At 43.1% G+C, this 17,491-nt stretch overlaps 1 long non-coding RNA gene across 1 annotated transcript; it reads left to right on the top strand.

Moving 5' to 3' along the window:
• Positions 1 to 14,719: 14,719 nt before the first annotated feature.
• On the top strand, positions 14,720 to 17,050 carry LOC143537155 (uncharacterized). Its single transcript, XR_013135994.1, has 4 exons — positions 14,720 to 14,859; positions 15,055 to 15,246; positions 15,507 to 15,847; positions 16,744 to 17,050. It is a non-coding gene; the product is annotated as an uncharacterized LOC143537155 (long non-coding RNA).
• Positions 17,051 to 17,491: the final 441 nt, after the last annotated feature.

Genomic DNA, 17,491 nt, shown 5'->3' with positions numbered 1-17,491 from the left:
TGACTGTTGAATGCAATCAAATTGCAGCTTGTGGTTCCAAAAGAGAAGACATGATTCACGATGTGGCTTAGCAAACGGAAGCCAAATAAACAAGAAAAGAACCAAAATATGTGTGATTTTTATCTTTTTCGAGGCAGAATTAGGAGAGAATGGATTCAGGGCATGACGAAGTAACGGAGAATGTGGAAAATGATAGACTAAGCAACTTGTCGGATGATCTTATCCATAAAATTCTATCTTATATTAGCATTAAACACGTTGTCCAAACAAGTGCTTTGTCATCTAGATGGAGGTATATATGGACTTCAATGCCTTACCTCAATTTCTCAACCCAGGATTTTCGTAGGCTGCCCAGGTTCTCCAAATTTGTTATAGGTTTACTGTCCGGTCGAAATAACCAAATAGAAGTGATTTCTGTTAATCTCACTTTCCGTGGAAAGGTGAGCCACGAGTTTGTTCAAAGAATTTTGGAATATGCATTCGCCCACAATGTCCAACAACTTAATATCACTTTCTTGCGGGGCCATGTGTACTATCTGATGGAGTTCCCTCCTCCGTTTTTTAGTTCTCAGTCTCTCAAACATCTTACTTTGGCCGGGCGTATTGATATTGAGAAGAAATACCCTATTACAACCACACCTATTTGGGTGTTTCCATCTTTATCAACATTGACTCTCACATTCTATGATGATAAGTGTGCCGGTCTTCTCTCGCACTGTGCAAACTTGAAGAATCTCACTTTGATCGGTCGCACAATGGTGTATAGTTTCTGTATACGTCATCCCGGACTATCTAGTCTAGCATTTGAAAGTGGTGGTGCGCGTGTCGATGTGGTTACACCTCAACTGAAGAATCTCACTTATATTGTTGGTGAGGGATACATTTGATTTCGGCACCCAACCTTTCATCCTTACGTTATACCGATCATTATTGTTCTTATAGGGATAACGATGATGGTCCGTTGTGGCTTCCTACCGACTAAAGAAACACGGATCCACTCCCCAGGTATGGGTCCTGGATCCAGTGAGTCCACAGGGTATAATACGATAACTATTACCACGATATGAGTAAAGCTCCCTAAAATCCAGTGACCGGAACCTGCAAAACGAACACCGTGAGTCTCGTTACAGGAAGGAAAAGAGGGGGGGGGGGTCTTCCTGTAACCACCCTCCGGCGTGAGAATCAGTAACGTTCGTAATGAAGAAAGTACTGAACTACAAAGACTAAGAGTAGTCAGAATATAAGTGAGTGAATGAATACCTCATACCGTTTGAAAAGGTATTTATAGCCGAAGGATGATGGAAGATGATAGAGGCAGCTGTCCTCTTCTAGAAGATCTTTGATAACCGCCTAGACACGTGTCCTCATGTGATAGGTTGAGCTATACGACTCATGTGTAGGAGCATAACAACCTGGACACGTGTCGCCAATTGATAGGGCGGATCACACCTTGGCCATGTGCACGGTTATAACAACCTGGCCAGGTGTCCTTTGTTCATTGGTTAGTATGTCACGTATTCCCCAAGTAAGAATCATGAGCCTTCTTCTAGAAAGTATTTGAATGGTGACAGCTATCCTGTAGACACTGTCCTCCAGCTATTATGGGGACAGATATCTTGTCTTGCGGACGACTTCGGAGGATGTCCGGATGCTTCCGCGCGTATTGTGAGGATGTTCCTCCTCTATCATGATATGCGGGTGATCCATGTGTCCCGCGGGTGGCTTGTAAAAGGATTCTCTGTGCCCCACGGGTGGTATTTAAGGGTATTTGGGTCTTTTTGGTACCCTAGCTCTACAAGTCCCCCCAGTCCAGTGTTTCTTCCATGTGAAGTCTTTATACGGGTGAAATTCTGGATTTAATATGTGTTGGGGATTTTTGTTATTCGGAGGTTAGGTAGAAAATATCTTCTGTTGGTATAGATAATCATGAAAAAGGACAAGTTGACCACTCGCAGGCGCGTGAACAGGTGATGGAACGTTTTTGACGGCTGTCACTGTACCCGACTGTACAACTTTTTCTCTTTTTCGAATTTCCCGCGTGACGTGGCAATCACTGATTGGGTGATGTTTTTCTCTCTCTGCTGTTTATATCCCATCGCATTAACTGCGATGGGTATAAATAAGGAGAGACTACTTCTTTTTGAAGTTTTATCGCTCTTTTTCTTTGATTATCTTCTTAATTTTTTCTTTGATAAAGCATTGAACTTTCTTGCATTCTCTCATCAAATCTTTCTAAGATGTCGAATGTTCAAACTGAGGTTGACGAGATAGAAGTGGCATGGGACTACTCAGAGTATGAAAAATTATTGGAAACGTATGGTATTCCACCCCGAGTGGGAACCAGAGTTTCCATCTATCGGTTCAATAGCCAGTTTCCCACCGCCTGGGAAAATGGCTTTGTATGCCGATTATTTCATTCATGGGAATTTTCATCTTCCAATAACGAAATTTCTCGAGAGGATTTTGACTGCTTATGGGATCCATCTATCAGCTACACCTACGTGCTATGATGCGAATTCGTCATTATGAATTTGTATGTATAGCACGTGATATGGTTCCCCACATAGATCGATTCTCGGTTTTCTATCACCTTGCTAACCATAATGGCTGGTATACGTGCCAAGGATTTTCCGATCGGAGCCTTGGGAATGAGGTTGAAAGGTTGTCCGCCGACTGGCGTAACAAGTTTTTCTGGATATTCGAGGACGTGGTGCCTCTAACCATGGTTCGCCGCCCTGTGAATTCTGCTCTCCCGGAGGTAGTGACAGTTGCTCATGAGGGTCGTGAATGGTATCGCATGCTTACCATGGAGCCCTCACCTATGCGTGCCTTGTCGGAAGAGGCATTGGTGTGGGCATGCATGGGTCGTCCGTGGCCGACGGAATTCATGGAGCCTATTTTTGTAGACTTGCATGAGCGTAAGTTCCCTTGTATACTTGTTTCTTCTTTATTCTGAATCGTTGAATGATAAGTTTTTATTTCCTCAGGTCGGAGTCCCATGTTTAACGTTCTTTTTGGGGATAGGGGTTGTGTCCGTAAGAGTATCCGCAAGGCGGGGGGCCAACCCATTCTTGACAAAACTAAATCTCAATTTCTGTTTCCGAAGAAAGTTCGGGCTGAACCTGTAATCTCAAATGCCACATTTGAAACAGGTGCGTATATTCTAAAACCTCCTCCTCCTCTTACTGCCGTTACTTCGGACGGGATAGTTGACATCTTATTGTCAAGTGATGATGGTGGTAACGTTTCTATGTCTTCTGCCTCCGAAGAGGAAGAGGATTTCGATACTTTTGAACCTTCCTCTGTCTCACATTTATTGGCAGAATTGGAGCAAAGGAGAGTTTTCTTAGCCTCCCAGACGGGTCGTACGAACGAGAAGGCTGCGGACACTGAGGCGGGACCATCAAAGAAAAATCGGAAAATACACCGTCCCAAGAAGCCACAGTATAGCCTTGCTGACCGTCTTGACACTGTTGAAGGTACATGCTAGCCTTTAAATATTGTATTCTTTTTATTAGTATTTTGCTAAGTATAAATCTTGTTGTGTAGATCTGTTGATCTTCAGTGAGAATATATCGGAGAAGTTATCCACACCAACTCCTCACACTGAAAAGCCATCATCCCCTTCTTCAAGGGGAGGGGCAGAGGATAAACCATCTACTCCGCCTGATGCTGCTAACGTGGAGGATCGTCCAACCTCCCCTTTGATTGAGGTTACTGCAGACGAGAGGATGCCGACTCCTCCAACTGATGTTTCAACGGGAGGTCCGGACGATCAGTCCGGCCGTGATACCCGTTTTGACTATTTGTTTCAAGGTGGGGGTGGTAGTGGTTATCAGCAAGACAATCCTACTGCTGAGGAGGAGCATATTCATACTGACGAGCTTCCACGTCAACCTCCTCCTCAACGGTCTTCCTCCACCCCGGCTCGCCTTAAACCCTCGGGTTCCCGTTATTACGGGGATACAGGCTTGGGGGACAAACATGAGCTGTTTGTTCCTCCCTGGGGGATTACTAATGGTTCGCGGTTTTCCCAACCTAGAACCTGTATGGAGTTCGTTGAACACTGTGCGCCACCTGCTGAATTGGCCTATCAGCGTGACCTTTCCCGACATGACCTTCACACGAACGTAGCTTACCATTTGGCTAATGCTCTGGCCGGTAGCCAAGAGGTTCTGAGCGAATGGCGTACGTTGAGTGGGAAAGTGGGTGAAGCTCGCCGAGCCACTAAGGCTGCGAGGAAAGAAGCTGAGGAACATCGCCTTGCTGCTTAAACTGCTAGATGGAAACAGGCTGACGCGGAAAATGCTCTTAGGAGTGAACAGGACCGTAATGCTGAGGCTGCTCGCCGATGGAAAGAAGCCTGTGAAAGGCAAAATGCCAGTCGAGAAGTTGATCGGGCGAGGGCCCAAAAGGATAAGGACGAGTTAGTCCGTGTTTATGAAGCCAATTCAGTGTTGGAAAATCAAGTGGCTCTTCAGGGTGCCCGAATCCACGATCTGGAGGAGGAACTGAAGTTGCAGAAGGAGCGAGTCGAACTTAAAGACAAAAGTGCTGCTGAAATTCAAACTGCCTATGACTCTCTCCTACAAGCCCATGAGGAAGCCATCGCGGAATCAAAGGAGTTCCGAGCACGGGCGGAACGTGCGGAATGTGACCGCCAATGGTTCCTTACTCGGGGCGTTGATGCTGTAAGTTATTCTTTATTGCTCGGCATTTTACTTTTACTTTTTTGATCCTGAGAACTTATGTTTCCGTCTTAACAGTTTGTTCGTCATATCAAAGGAGGTAAGGAGCTAAATGACAGCTTTGCCAATGCGATGTCTGCTTCTTCCGCACTTGGGTGCGTTGTGGGTTTTCATGAAGGGATGAGGTATGCTCAGAGCAGCCGCACATTCAAAGATCATCCTCTTCATGGAGTTGATGACAAGCAAGCCCGAGTTATGCGGGTAAAAGAACATGACGACCTAGTGTTTCCGCTTTCGCAAATACTTCCGGAGTTTTCATCCGCAGATAATGGTCTACAACTTTTGAAGACCTATCTTGGGGAAGACTCTGGAGATGATTCTTCGGAAGACACGTCTATGAAGGCCCCGGAAGACCCGTCCGTTTCAAACCCTTAGGATAGATTTACTGTTTCTATAACTTGTAAAAAATTTTCTTTCCTTCTTGTAATGTTTTTTTGATCATTAATGAAGAATATTTCTTTTGACTTATTGTGATCTTTTTACTGCTTTTAATACCTTCTGAGAGGAATTTTCTGAATCCTTCAATTTGTTGAAATATTTGAAAGTTTTGGATAACTATAGTGACGTGGCGGAGAGAGAAACTTTTTGAGGGTAACTGACAGGACGTATATGACGCTGCCGACAGTCCGTTTTCATTATCTTGAATTTCCCGCCTGACGTGTCAGTCATCTGTCGGTCCGCAGTTTCTCTCTCCTCTGGCGCTTTATGGATCGCATTAATTGAGATGAGTATAAATATGGCTCTTTTATCTTCTATCTGCTCTTTATCACTTTCAGATTTCTTTTCTTTCAAACTTTTGAAGTTTTTCATTTTTCTTTGATATTTCTTCCTCTTTCTGTGATTTTCTTGATCTTTGTGGAGTTAAAATGGCTAAAGAGAAGAAGGGTACCCCTACTATTACTGAAGTTGAGGTTTGCCTTAAAGAAGAAGAATTTAATGATGTTGTCAATGTATATGGACTGGCGCCGGAGTGGGAACCAGAACGTCCGGCTAGTGGTTCTATTGCCACTAGTCCGCCTGCAAAGAAGATGGCTGTGTATATAGACCATTTTACAATGGGGAATTTCCGGATTCCGGTGACGCAGTTCGTCTGGTCGATCTTGACGAAATATGGAATTCATCTCTCACAGATCCATCCCTTTGGGATGTTGAGAATTCGACATTTCGAATTTTGTTGTCAAACTCACAATTTTGATCCCTCTGTTGGCATGTTTGCCGTATTTTACAAAATGACCTTCCGTGACAGATGGTATAGTTTTGCATCTATTGATAAGAAGAAGACTGTTGGTACGGAGTGGATTCGTAGTCTTCATAGCTGGAAAGCAAAATATTTCTGGATCAGAGAGGATGTTATTCTGTTTTCAATGACAAAACGTAAGGCGGAGTCTCCTATGCCCATGGTTCCTGCTTCCGCTCATGAGGATATTCCATGGTTCAAGACTCTAACCTCAACTCCTACTTCCATGCGTCCCATTCATGAGGGGGCGATGGTGAGCGCGAAGATGAGCCGTTTATGGTCGTTCCCTGAATTGGAACCATATTACGAGAAGACTGATAAGAGTGAGCTTTGTTTATGGCCTCCGTCTTTGATATGAATAATTTCTGACTTTCGTATATTTGTGTAGGTGAAGGTTCTGCCTTTAGTACTTTGTTGGACAAAGAAGGGGGCATGATGGTGCGGCGTCCGATTGACCCAAAAGATGGTCCATTTCTGGATCGGACGAGCGATAATTTTCTGTTACATGTTGCCCTTCGTCCGGAACCCGTGGTCTCTGAACCGATGTATGCCAAAGGTGAGAAGCATGTTGAAGAGGCCATACTTAAAGGTGAGGGCATTCTACAACCCCGGCCTTTAACTGCCATTACTTCTGGCGGAGTGATTGTACTCTTTTCATCTAGCGAGGAGTCGTCAGTCTGTGAAGAAGTTTATTCAACTGATGCTAATAAGGCTGTGGACTCAACTGCAGGTCTCACTCGTCAACGAGCCGCGACTGCTCAAGCAACGAGCCATGATGACGCTGACACCACTGCAGAAGTTGAGGGTCCGGGACCTGATTATATTACTGCTGAGGGTAAACGCCCGGCCGTTGATGCGGGCGCCTCCAAGGCGGCGGGCAAGCGCTCCCCTATTCTTCCCTAACCTCTCCTACTCCTGAGGAGGAGGACCCCACCCCTCATCAACCTAACTGGTCCTTACGTCGGGATTCGACATTCCGTAACGTGGACACATGTTTTGAATTTCTGGGGGAGTGTCTCCCGCACGGTGAAAAGGAGAGGCGTCGTCTTAGTGTTCGCCAAGAGTTGCTGAACTCTCATTCTTACTATTTGGCGAACACTATTTCCACCACCCATGAAATAACCAGGGACTGGTTGACGATGACTGAGCAATGGGACGAGCTAGCGGCCTCCGCTTCCGATGCCAAAGAAGAAGCCCTTAAATCCATGAATGAAGCTAGGGAAGCCGGCCGGGCCCTGAAGGCGGAAGAAACTGCTCGGTCTGTTGCCGAGGAAGCCAAGGTCACTCTCCAGAAACAACTGGATGAACAGTCTAAGATGATGGCTGAACAAGCCAAGTTGTTGGAGACCCTTCGAGCTGAGTCAGCGGCCAAAGACAAGCGTTTGGCTGACCTTAATGCCAGAAACCATGTTCAAGCCTTAGAATGTGCCAAACACAAAATGGAACTTATTCAGGCCAAGGCAGATCAAAAATGGCTGTTGGCGGAGGCTATTCCCAAGGTATGTGTCTCATTCTTATCATAAATATTCCCAGTATTTTTAGAGTTACTTATATGTAACTGTCTTATCAGGTCATTGCCGATGTACGGGCTAGTGATGAGCTTGGGAATTTTGTTGCTGTCCTCCTCAAAGCTTCGAAGCAAGCTGGTCGCCAACTGGGCTTTAAAGAAGGTTATCAGTTTGGTTCCACTTCCAAGCTTCCTAAGGAGTACGTTTTGGCTGGTCAGGATACTGTTGCCATCCTTAAACAGAAATCAAAGGACTTTGATTCTTTGAAATTTTCTTTGGCGGAACAGATATCCAAACTTGCTGACGAGGAGGATAGCATTCAGCGACTAAAGACTCTTCTTGAACTTGATAGAAGTAACGAAGAAGAAGAAGAAGACCATGCTGAAGATGCTGGAGGTAACGATGCGGAACACGAAGATGCCGCGCCATAGATAGAATTTTCTTTTTTCTTGTAACTTGATCTTTTTGTTGTAATCCCATTTGTGTATATAAAGAAGTTTTAATTTTGCATCCGTTACACTTCGTTTATTTTTTCATAATATAAGTGTTTAGTAGGATCTTCTTTGTATGCCAATAAAGGATTACGTAATAATACAAGTCTCAAATGACTGAAATGAAAATTTTCATAACTAGGACATAAGCCAACTTACAAGAAATGAAATTACAAAGGTTTTTAACATCTAGTTAGGCGCGCAGGCCAAAAGAAAAACCAACTAAATGTAACATTTTTTCAGTTGGACCCCTTCATAGTTATAGGGATCTCCGTCTCGTCCAACTTCTCCAACTTGTAGGCACCCGTAGATAGAACTTTCTGAATTCTATAAGGTCCTTCCCAAGTTGGGGCCAACTTGCCCGGGGGCTCTTGCCCTGAGGCTTCGTTGTTGCGGAAGACGAAGTCTCCCGCGTCAACTTCACATCTTTGGATCCGCGAGTTGTAGTACTTTTGCAACTGGCGTTTGTAATTTTGCTCGCGGATTTATGCCAACTCCCTTCTTTCCTCAAGGAGGTTAAGGTTCATCCGGAGTTCCTGATCGTTATCTTCGATCTGAGGACTTTGGCGGATGGGATTCCGATTTCTGCCGGAATCATGGCCTCTGTGCCATAAGTTAAACTAAAGGGGGTTTTGGAATTACTAGAATTCTTTTGGGTATGGAAAGCCCATAATACGCGGGGAAACTCATCGACCCAACCTGTCCTTTTAGTTCCTAGTCCGGCCTTAATTCCTTTTTTGATGGTCCGATTGGTTCGTTCAACCTGACCATTTGCTTGCGGGTGGGCTACTGAGGTGAAAGTTTGAGAAATATGTAATTCTTTTAACCATTCTTGTAGCCCATTGTCCGCGAATTGAGTTCCGTTATCGCTAACGAGTTCCAGAGGAAGGCCAAACCGGCATATTATGAATTCCCACAGGAATTTCTTAACGCTTGCTGCTGTTATGGAAGCAACCGGTTTAGCTTCTACCCACTTCGTGAAGTAGTCGATGGCTACTATCAGGAATTTGATACGTCCGGGGGCCTCAGGGAAAGGTCCCATTATGCCAATTGCCCATTTCTGGAACGGCCAAGCTGAAGTGACTGGAACTAACTCATTCTTTGGTCGTAGAGTGTTAGGAGCATGACGCTGACAGGAATCGCACTTTCTGATTTCATTTACAGCATCCAACTGCATTCCTGGCCAATAATATCCAGCGTTCATTATTTTCGCCACGACCATGCACGGGCCAGCGTGAAGACCACATATGCCTTCATGAACCTCTCTGATTAAATAGTTCGCGTCCTCAGCATCTACACATCGAAGTAGTGGTCCGAGGAAGGAACGTCGATATAAAGTACCATCAAGAATCTGATAGTTCAAGGCTTTGTGCTTTATCTTCCGGGCCGTTGCTTTTCCTTCCGGAAGTGCTCCAGATGACAAGTATGCCATAATGGGTGCCATCCAGGATTCTACTCCTGTTTGGATCACTAAAACCTGATGTTGCGGAACAGACGGGCGATCTAATACTTTAATGCAGATGTCCTTGGCGAAATGTTCGAAGTTCATTGAAGCCAATTTACTGAGAGCATCCGTTGATTTGTTTTCACTTCTCTTTATATGAATGACTTTGCAAGAAGAGAACTGAAGCATCAAATCCTTTTCCTGTGACACATATGAAGCCATGATATCGTTTTTTGCTTCGTATGTACCATTGATCTGTCCATCAATCAACATGGAATCCACTCGGGCTTCTAAATGTTTAACCCCGAGCTTTTTGGCTATCCGCAAGCCTGCCAAGAAAGCTTCATATTCTGCCTCGTTGTTGGTACTTTTGAAGTCTAGCTTTATGGCATATGTAAACTCATGGCCTTCGGGATTGACCAGCCTAAGGCCTGCACCACATCCCTCATTGCTTGAAGCTCCATCCGTGAATAAGGACCAAATTTGTCCTAATTCCGGAGGTGCTTGGGGTTGTTGCTCGATTAAACATTCTTTTTCTTTGTGATGCGGAACTTCTGTCACGAAGTCCGCCGTCACCTGCCCTTTGATTGCTGGCCTAAGTTTGTATTCTATTGCGTGTTCACCTAGTTCGATGGCCCATTTGGCCAGTCGGCCAGATAATTCGGTCTTACTGAGAACATTTTTGAGCTTGTATCCGGTTAAAACATTGATGGGGTGCCCTTGAAAGTACCCGCGGAGGTGTCGGGCAGCATAGACAAGTGCTAAAACAAGTTTTTCAAGCATGGAGTATCTTGTTTCCGGGTCTGATAATGTTCTGCTGACGTAGTAGATCGGTGTTTTAATATTTTTTCGATCTGTCAGGAGGATGGCCCCAATGGCAATGTCTGACGCTGATAGGTATAACGTTAAAGGTACCCCCGCACAGGGTGCTGTTAACGTGGGCAGCTCCATCAAACATTTTTTAACCTCCAAAAAAGCTTGTTCTGCTTCTGCAGTCCAATTGAAATATGCTTTCTTAAGGCAATTTCTTAGTGTTGAGATAAGTGGGTGAGATTTGGCTGCATGGTTTTCCAAGAATCGATTCAAAGCAACCAAACGCTCATTGAGTGTCTGAACTTCCTTGAGGGAGGATGGGGAAGGCATGCGGGCTATAGCTTGAACTTTGTCTGGATTAGCATTGAAGCCCGCATCCGTGACAAACACTCCCAGAAATTTTCCTTCTTCCATTCCAAATGAACACTTGGCTGGATTCAATTTCATGTTGATACTCTTCAAAGTGTCGAATGTCTCTTCGATATCTCTCAACATTTGATCTTCCTCAACACTTTTGATTACGAGATCATCCATATACACCTCTAGATTTCGACCGATTTGACTTTTAAATGCTATATCCATCAATCGTTGATATGTGGCTCCCGCATTTTTTAGTCCGAAAGGCATCATTTTGTAACAAAAGGTGCCTTGATCGGTACGAAATGTTGTTTTATCCTCATCACCCGCTGCCATGCGGATCTGATGGTAGCCTTTGTAGGCATCCAGGAAGCACTTAAATTTGAACGGTGCTACAGCATCAACCTTGAGGTCTATTTCAGGCAAAGGATAACAATCCTTGGGACATGCTTTATTTAGGTCCTTGAAATCGATACACATCGGCCATGCCCCATTGCTTTTAGGGATGATGACTGGGTTGGCGATCCACGTTTGGTAAAGGATTGGACGAATAATCCCTGCCTGCAAGAGGTCCTGGACTTGTTCATTCATTGCTTTTGTTTGTTCTGGATCCATCTTACGTTGCTTTTGAACAATTGGCTTAAACAACGGGTTTACCCTTAGTTTGTGTTCCGCAATGTTTTGAACGGGACACCCGTCATGTCCGCAGGTTGCCATGCGAAAACATCGACATTCTTTGATAATAACTGTTTCAAGAAAGTCCGCACTATCTCGGAGATAGCAGGTCCAATTGTTATAGTTTGATCAGGGAAATCTTTGTTCAAGACCCACTTTTCCGGTTCAGTTCTCAAAGTTTGTTTTGAGATCTTGCTGGGCTTTGAGCTCTCGGTTGCAAAGCAGTGCCTATTAACATGAATTATTGCGATGCCAGTACAAGTTGGGACTCCTACTGCACCATGTGATGTGGACGGATGAGCATTGAAATCACCAATCGCTTCTCGTCCAAGGATAATATCATGTCTTGATGTTGCTGGCAAAACCAGAAATTCGACCTCCTCAGTCCTCGAATGAATTCCATCACTCAGGGTAACTGGGAATGAGATTACACCTCGCGGATGCATTATTTCTCCTCCAAATCCCGATACTGGAGCGTGAATGGGTTTCAATCTTTCTTTATCTTCTTCGCCAAGCTGATCAAAGCATTGTTCATACATGATATCTAATGTGCTGCCGGTGTCGAAGAAGAAGTAATGAGAACGATAGTGTCCGAAGAGAGCAGTGATGATCAGGGGGTTCTTATTGTTCGGGCCTCCTTTAATTCGAGGGAAGATCACTGGTTCATTCTTCCACTCTTCATCATCAGATTCTTTTCTCTTATTCCCTGTATGGAACTCTCCTTGTATCATATGAACATTCAAATCTTTAATTTGTTTCTTACTCGGGCCTTGGATGTCCCGAACATGTGTTTTTCCTTTTTCCGGTTTTCCATTTTTACCAAGTGTTTGAGCTTTCCAGATTTCACAGCCGTCTCAATTTCATTTTTCAATGTTCTACATTCATTCGTATTATGACCAATGTCGTCATGATACGAACAGTGCTTAGTAGCATCCAAGAATGATCTTCTTGTTAATGGCTGTGGCTTTCTAAATTTTATATTCTCTGTGGTGAGAATTTCAGTGGGAGTCTTTGAAATAGGAGTCCAATTGTTGGGACCTCGGTTTACAGGTCCCGCTTTGTTCTTGTTGCCTATGAGGGATCTTGCATCAAACGGTTTTGACGCTTCCACACTTGGCTGAAGCCTTGACCATATAGGGCCTTTCGCCTGTCTATTAGGTCTCGGATTCTGAAACTCAACTTTAAATTTTTGTTTCGTGTAACCATTTCTCAATGTTTTCTTAGTGTTAGCATACACCTTTGCCGCAGTCATCAGGTCGTCCCACTCTTTTGGCATTCCATCTCTGCCCGTAAGTGTGCGGACTAAATCGTCACAATTGACATTTTTGCGGAAGGCACCACGAAGCATGTCTTTACTGATTCCACAGATGTTCAAACTTTCGTCATTAAACCTGGTGATAAAATCTTCTATGGACTCGTTATCGCGGAGGACAACATCTAAAATTTCTGATTGGTCTCGCGTATGTTTTTTCTGTTGACTGAAGTGTTGGGAAAATTTTTTCACTAGATCGTCCCAACTTGAAATTTCACCGTTAGGTAACTTTTAAAACCATTCTCTAATTGCCCCTGTTAGTGTAAATGCGAACATGTGACACCAATAAGGCAGCGTCCAACCACTAACACCACCTACCGCAATAAAGTTCTGGAGATGATCACTTGGATCAGTCATACCATTATACTTACCCACCGATGTAGGTATCTTAGCATTAATGGGAAAGGGTGTTGTGGCAATACTTACTATGAACTTTGATTTTTCAGCGAAGGCCGCAGGGCGGTATGGTTTAGTAAAGTCTCGTTCCGCATGCTATGGTATTCGGTATGGCGGACTATGTCATGCGGACGGCTGATTTTTGCCTGAGAACTCATCCTACTGTCTCTGGTATACATACTGTAATCTCCCGGGTGGTAGGATGAATCGTAACCGTCAAACTCATCTAAATAAGATGGCATCCGCATATTTATGCGAGGACGAGGACGTAGCCTCGGAAGTTCGCCAAACTCTAGCTTCGTCTGTTGACTGTAACGGGTTTGACTTCCTCACACTGTTGGTGGAGGAGAAGGAGATCCCCTAGGGGATTCCTCATAATCCAAAGTGTGGGCGTGAAGTTGCTCGTTACGTTTTCTACGCTCGTATTCAGCCACCAAACTTTGTTGTTGCACGTGGAGCCACTCTTCAGGAGTCAAGGCTCCTCTGGATCTGGAATTACGTCTATGAGATCTCGCCACGTCAGAGTCACCTGAATCATTTTCTAGATCCAACACTGAACGCTTTCGGCGAGTTTCTTCCGTAATCCGTCTGAGATTACACAAATTAGAACATTCCGAGGCCGAGGCCCGTCCCATATCTGGGGGTGGTACCGGTTGGTGCTGTGACTTTCTCTAGGGTAAAACCCCCAGGTGTTACGTCAATGTTCCGTGACCCTGGAGTTGTGACTCGCTCAAGAGTATGGCCACTTGGAGTCGTGATGCGTGCAAAAACACTAAGACCCGGAGGTGCTTCTATGTTAGTTACACGTGACTCAGTTACAAGGGTTCCCGTCGGCCCTTCCGGAAGTTTACTCATATCAAACAAACCAAAAAACCAACGAAAACTATTGCTGTTCTAACACAAATCATGGATGGCGCCAATGAAGAAACATGGATCCACTCCCCAGGTATGGGTCCTGGATCCAGTGAGTCCACAGGGTATAATACGATAACTACTACCACGATATGAGTAAAGCTCCCTAAAATCCAGTGACCGGAACCTGCAAAACGAACACCGTGAGTCTCGTTACAGGAAGGACAAGGGGGGGGGGGGTCTTCCTGTAACCACCCTCCGGCGTGAGAATCAGTAACGTTCGTAGTGAAGAAAGTACTGAAGTACAAAGACTAAGAGTAGTCAAAATATAGGTGAGTGAATGAATACCTCATACTGTTTGACATGGTATTTATAGCCGAAGGATGATGGAAGATGATAGGGGCAGCTGTCCTCTTCTAGAAGATCTTTGATAATCGCCTAGACACGTGTCCTCGTGTGATAGGTTGAGCTATACGTCTCATGTGCAGGAGCATAACAACCTGGACACGTGTCGCCAATTGATAGGGCGGATCACACCTTGTCCATGTGCACGGTTATAACATCCTGGCCAAGTTGTCCTTTGTTCATTGGTTAGTATGTCACGTATTCCCCAAGTAAAAATCATGAGCCTTCTTCTAGAAAGTATTTGAATGGTGACAGCTGTCCTGTAGACACTGTCCTCCAGCTATTATGGGGACAGATATCTTGTCTTGCGGACGACTTCTGACGATACCCGGATGCTTCCGCGCGTATTGTGAGGACGTTCCTCCTCTATCATGATATGCGGGTGATCCATGTGTCCCGCGGGTGGCTTGTAAAAGGATTCTCTGTGCCCCGCGGGTGGTATTTAAGGGTATTTGGGTCTTTTTGGCACCCTACCTCTACGCCGACCTTTTTCATATGGAAAAGGTTGATATATGTATTGACTCTCTTTGTGATGTTAAGGCGTATACTTGAAAAATTCTTTGTTTGCTTCAACAGCTCCGTTGTGTCAAATTTCCTACACTTAACTTGGAATTTGTCAAGGTATGCTTGTATTTGTCTCTAAATCTTCATCATGCACATATAATAAATATTTTCAATAGAGACCATTAAATTCTTATGAATGCAAAAAACAATAAAATGAGGTATATAAAAACATGTATTTAGGATAATAGAATTATATATCTTGTGATATTATTCTCCTTTCCTTATACATAATTTTTTTGGTATGTTTTGCAGGTTTTTTCTTCATCAGTGGAACCAATCTCGAATCAAACTTCTCCATTTGTCAACTTAAAGAATTTAAAAATTCATCCGTTTTGTGTTACCTTGAGAGAGCGAACGCAAAAGGAAGTAGCCATGTCTGATGAAGTTAAAAATTATTTGCTTGGTGGTTCTCCAGGTGACACCTTCACAATGGTTTTGCATGAGGTATTTGCACAATGAAGTATATTTATATCATCCACACATTCTACTTATTGCTCCATGTGAAACGACTGCGTGTTTAACCGGATCCTGTAATTACCATGGAGAGAGAACCCTTACTGTATATAAGTGAGAAACCAGAAACCTTAGACAAACTTATATACCCTAGAGAAAACTATCGTGGGCAGGCGCTCAAAATGCAAATATACAATATTACGTAACTATATTTTCCATGTCTTGTAATATGATCCACAGAAACCCTGCAGGAGATTAGAGTTGTGATAACTGTTAGGGCCGCCCAAAATCTCATGAGAGAATTGCAAGAAAAAATAGAGCAATACAAGGCACCAATGGAGAGCCACATGGAAACCGCGTGTGAGCTAATGGATGATGTGCAACACAAAATGTCACTGGTGGAGAGGATTAAAGCATTATTGACAAAGGTGCCTAGATCCCATTGGGCCAAGGATAACCTGGAAGTGAGGGTTTATGGTTTGTGGGACGAGGTCAAACCTATCATTAAATGTTTGATGAATCAGATACATATCCAATCTGATAACAACTTGCATGAACCTGCTACATCATCGCAACAGGCTACATGACAATTGTAAGTTCTTGATTTTCCATTCCATATACTCGTATATGATTTGTCAAATTCTCTTTTGCAGCAATTTGCAAAAACAAATACACCCAGTAAAATTTACTCATAGATTTGGTCAGGAGGTTGAATAAACACTCCTAATGAAGGCCCCCCCTACTGAAAAAAAAAACCTTTATTACAGTATAAAAGTATTAATATACAAGTTGAATTGCCAAAAAGTAATAGAAAGAGAAGCATAGATATAACTAAAAGTTGAATGTCTGATTTGTAGTCGGGGCAAGTGCAAATCGTAATATCAGCTCGGTACCGATCTCGAATTTCCCAAAAACTTGGTAATGGTATTGGTACCGAACATACTCGTTTCAGTACCGCTATAGTACAGTACCAGTTTGATACCGAGAGCATAGGCAAAAATTCGAGAAATACCGGTACCGGTACCGGTACCATTTGCTCATCCCTATGTAGCACTTAACTGTCCTTTTATTTGTTAAGGTGCCAATTACATAACATCCCTTGAACTTTAAGCTTTTGATAATCACCAAACAAGCCCTGAAGTTTTCTAGAATTTGTATATTAAGTTTTTCAAATTTGAGGGAAATCTATAAAAATCTTAAATATGTGTATAAAATCTCACTATAATTACAGTTCAAAAATATTTATAAGTTTATATTTAATATATGAATATTCATATATTATTAATAACCTTTTTCACAAAAGTTGAAAAGTATACAAGGAAAAAGGGAAAAAATAAATAAATAAACAAACTCCCATACCGGTTGTAAGTAGCCATCCGTTAATGAGGACAAATGCCTCCGTCGAAACACCTCACAGACATAGACGCTCAATGGGTTGATCGCTTATTGCGGGTGGTCTAAATATCTAAATTGATTTTGTGTTTTCAGGTTTTAATTGGCCTAAAGATCTCTCATGGGATGGTGAAGTTTTATATTTCTTGTGCTTATGGACTTATGTTTTTTTTTCTTTCTTGTTGCTACTTGGATGATCTTTTGGTTTGTAATATATATAGTTATTAATGTAACAGTTATTATGTTTTAGGCCGTTATAAACCCATTGAACCTGAATATAAAGATTATTTTTCATTTCAACTGATTTAAAGTTTAGACCCTTTAAAGTTTGTTGGTTATCTAGAGTTGGTGAAAAAAATCCGGTTTTGGACTGACCTGCAACTGGTTTGGTTCCTACCCAGTAGGTCTTATTAGGCCACCCGCTATGCGGCGCGGTGGAGGTGGTTGGCGGACGCCCTTGGTGGTGGGACGCCGTTGATGCCCATCGTTGGAACGGGCAGGCGTGGTAAGGGTGTGGAGGTGGTTGGAACACACACACACACACACACACACACATATATATATATATATATATATATATGATGAGTATCATTACAGAACTGTTAAATTATTTAAGAACTTGAAGGAATCATTGAAAACTAACGCTTTTTATAAATTTTTTTGTATGTTAATGTTCTTGAGAGTAGTTTTATCATTATGTATATCTATATCTACGATTACAGTTTTGAAAATTAGTTTTTATACATATCTATGTTTTGTTTTACACCTATGTAAATTTGTTAGTACATAAATTTTACATATATGTAAACTTGTGATTAATATATGTAATCAAAATTTTTTATAT

Source organism: Bidens hawaiensis, unplaced genomic scaffold (genome assembly GCF_021521415.1).
Source record: "Bidens hawaiensis isolate Kalapana, Puna unplaced genomic scaffold, B.hawaiensis_p1.1 tig00011131_1, whole genome shotgun sequence".
Lineage (NCBI taxonomy): Eukaryota > Viridiplantae > Streptophyta > Magnoliopsida > Asterales > Asteraceae > Bidens > Bidens hawaiensis.
Note: the sequence above shows the minus strand (reverse complement) of the source record. Positions and strands in the feature narration are given on the sequence as shown.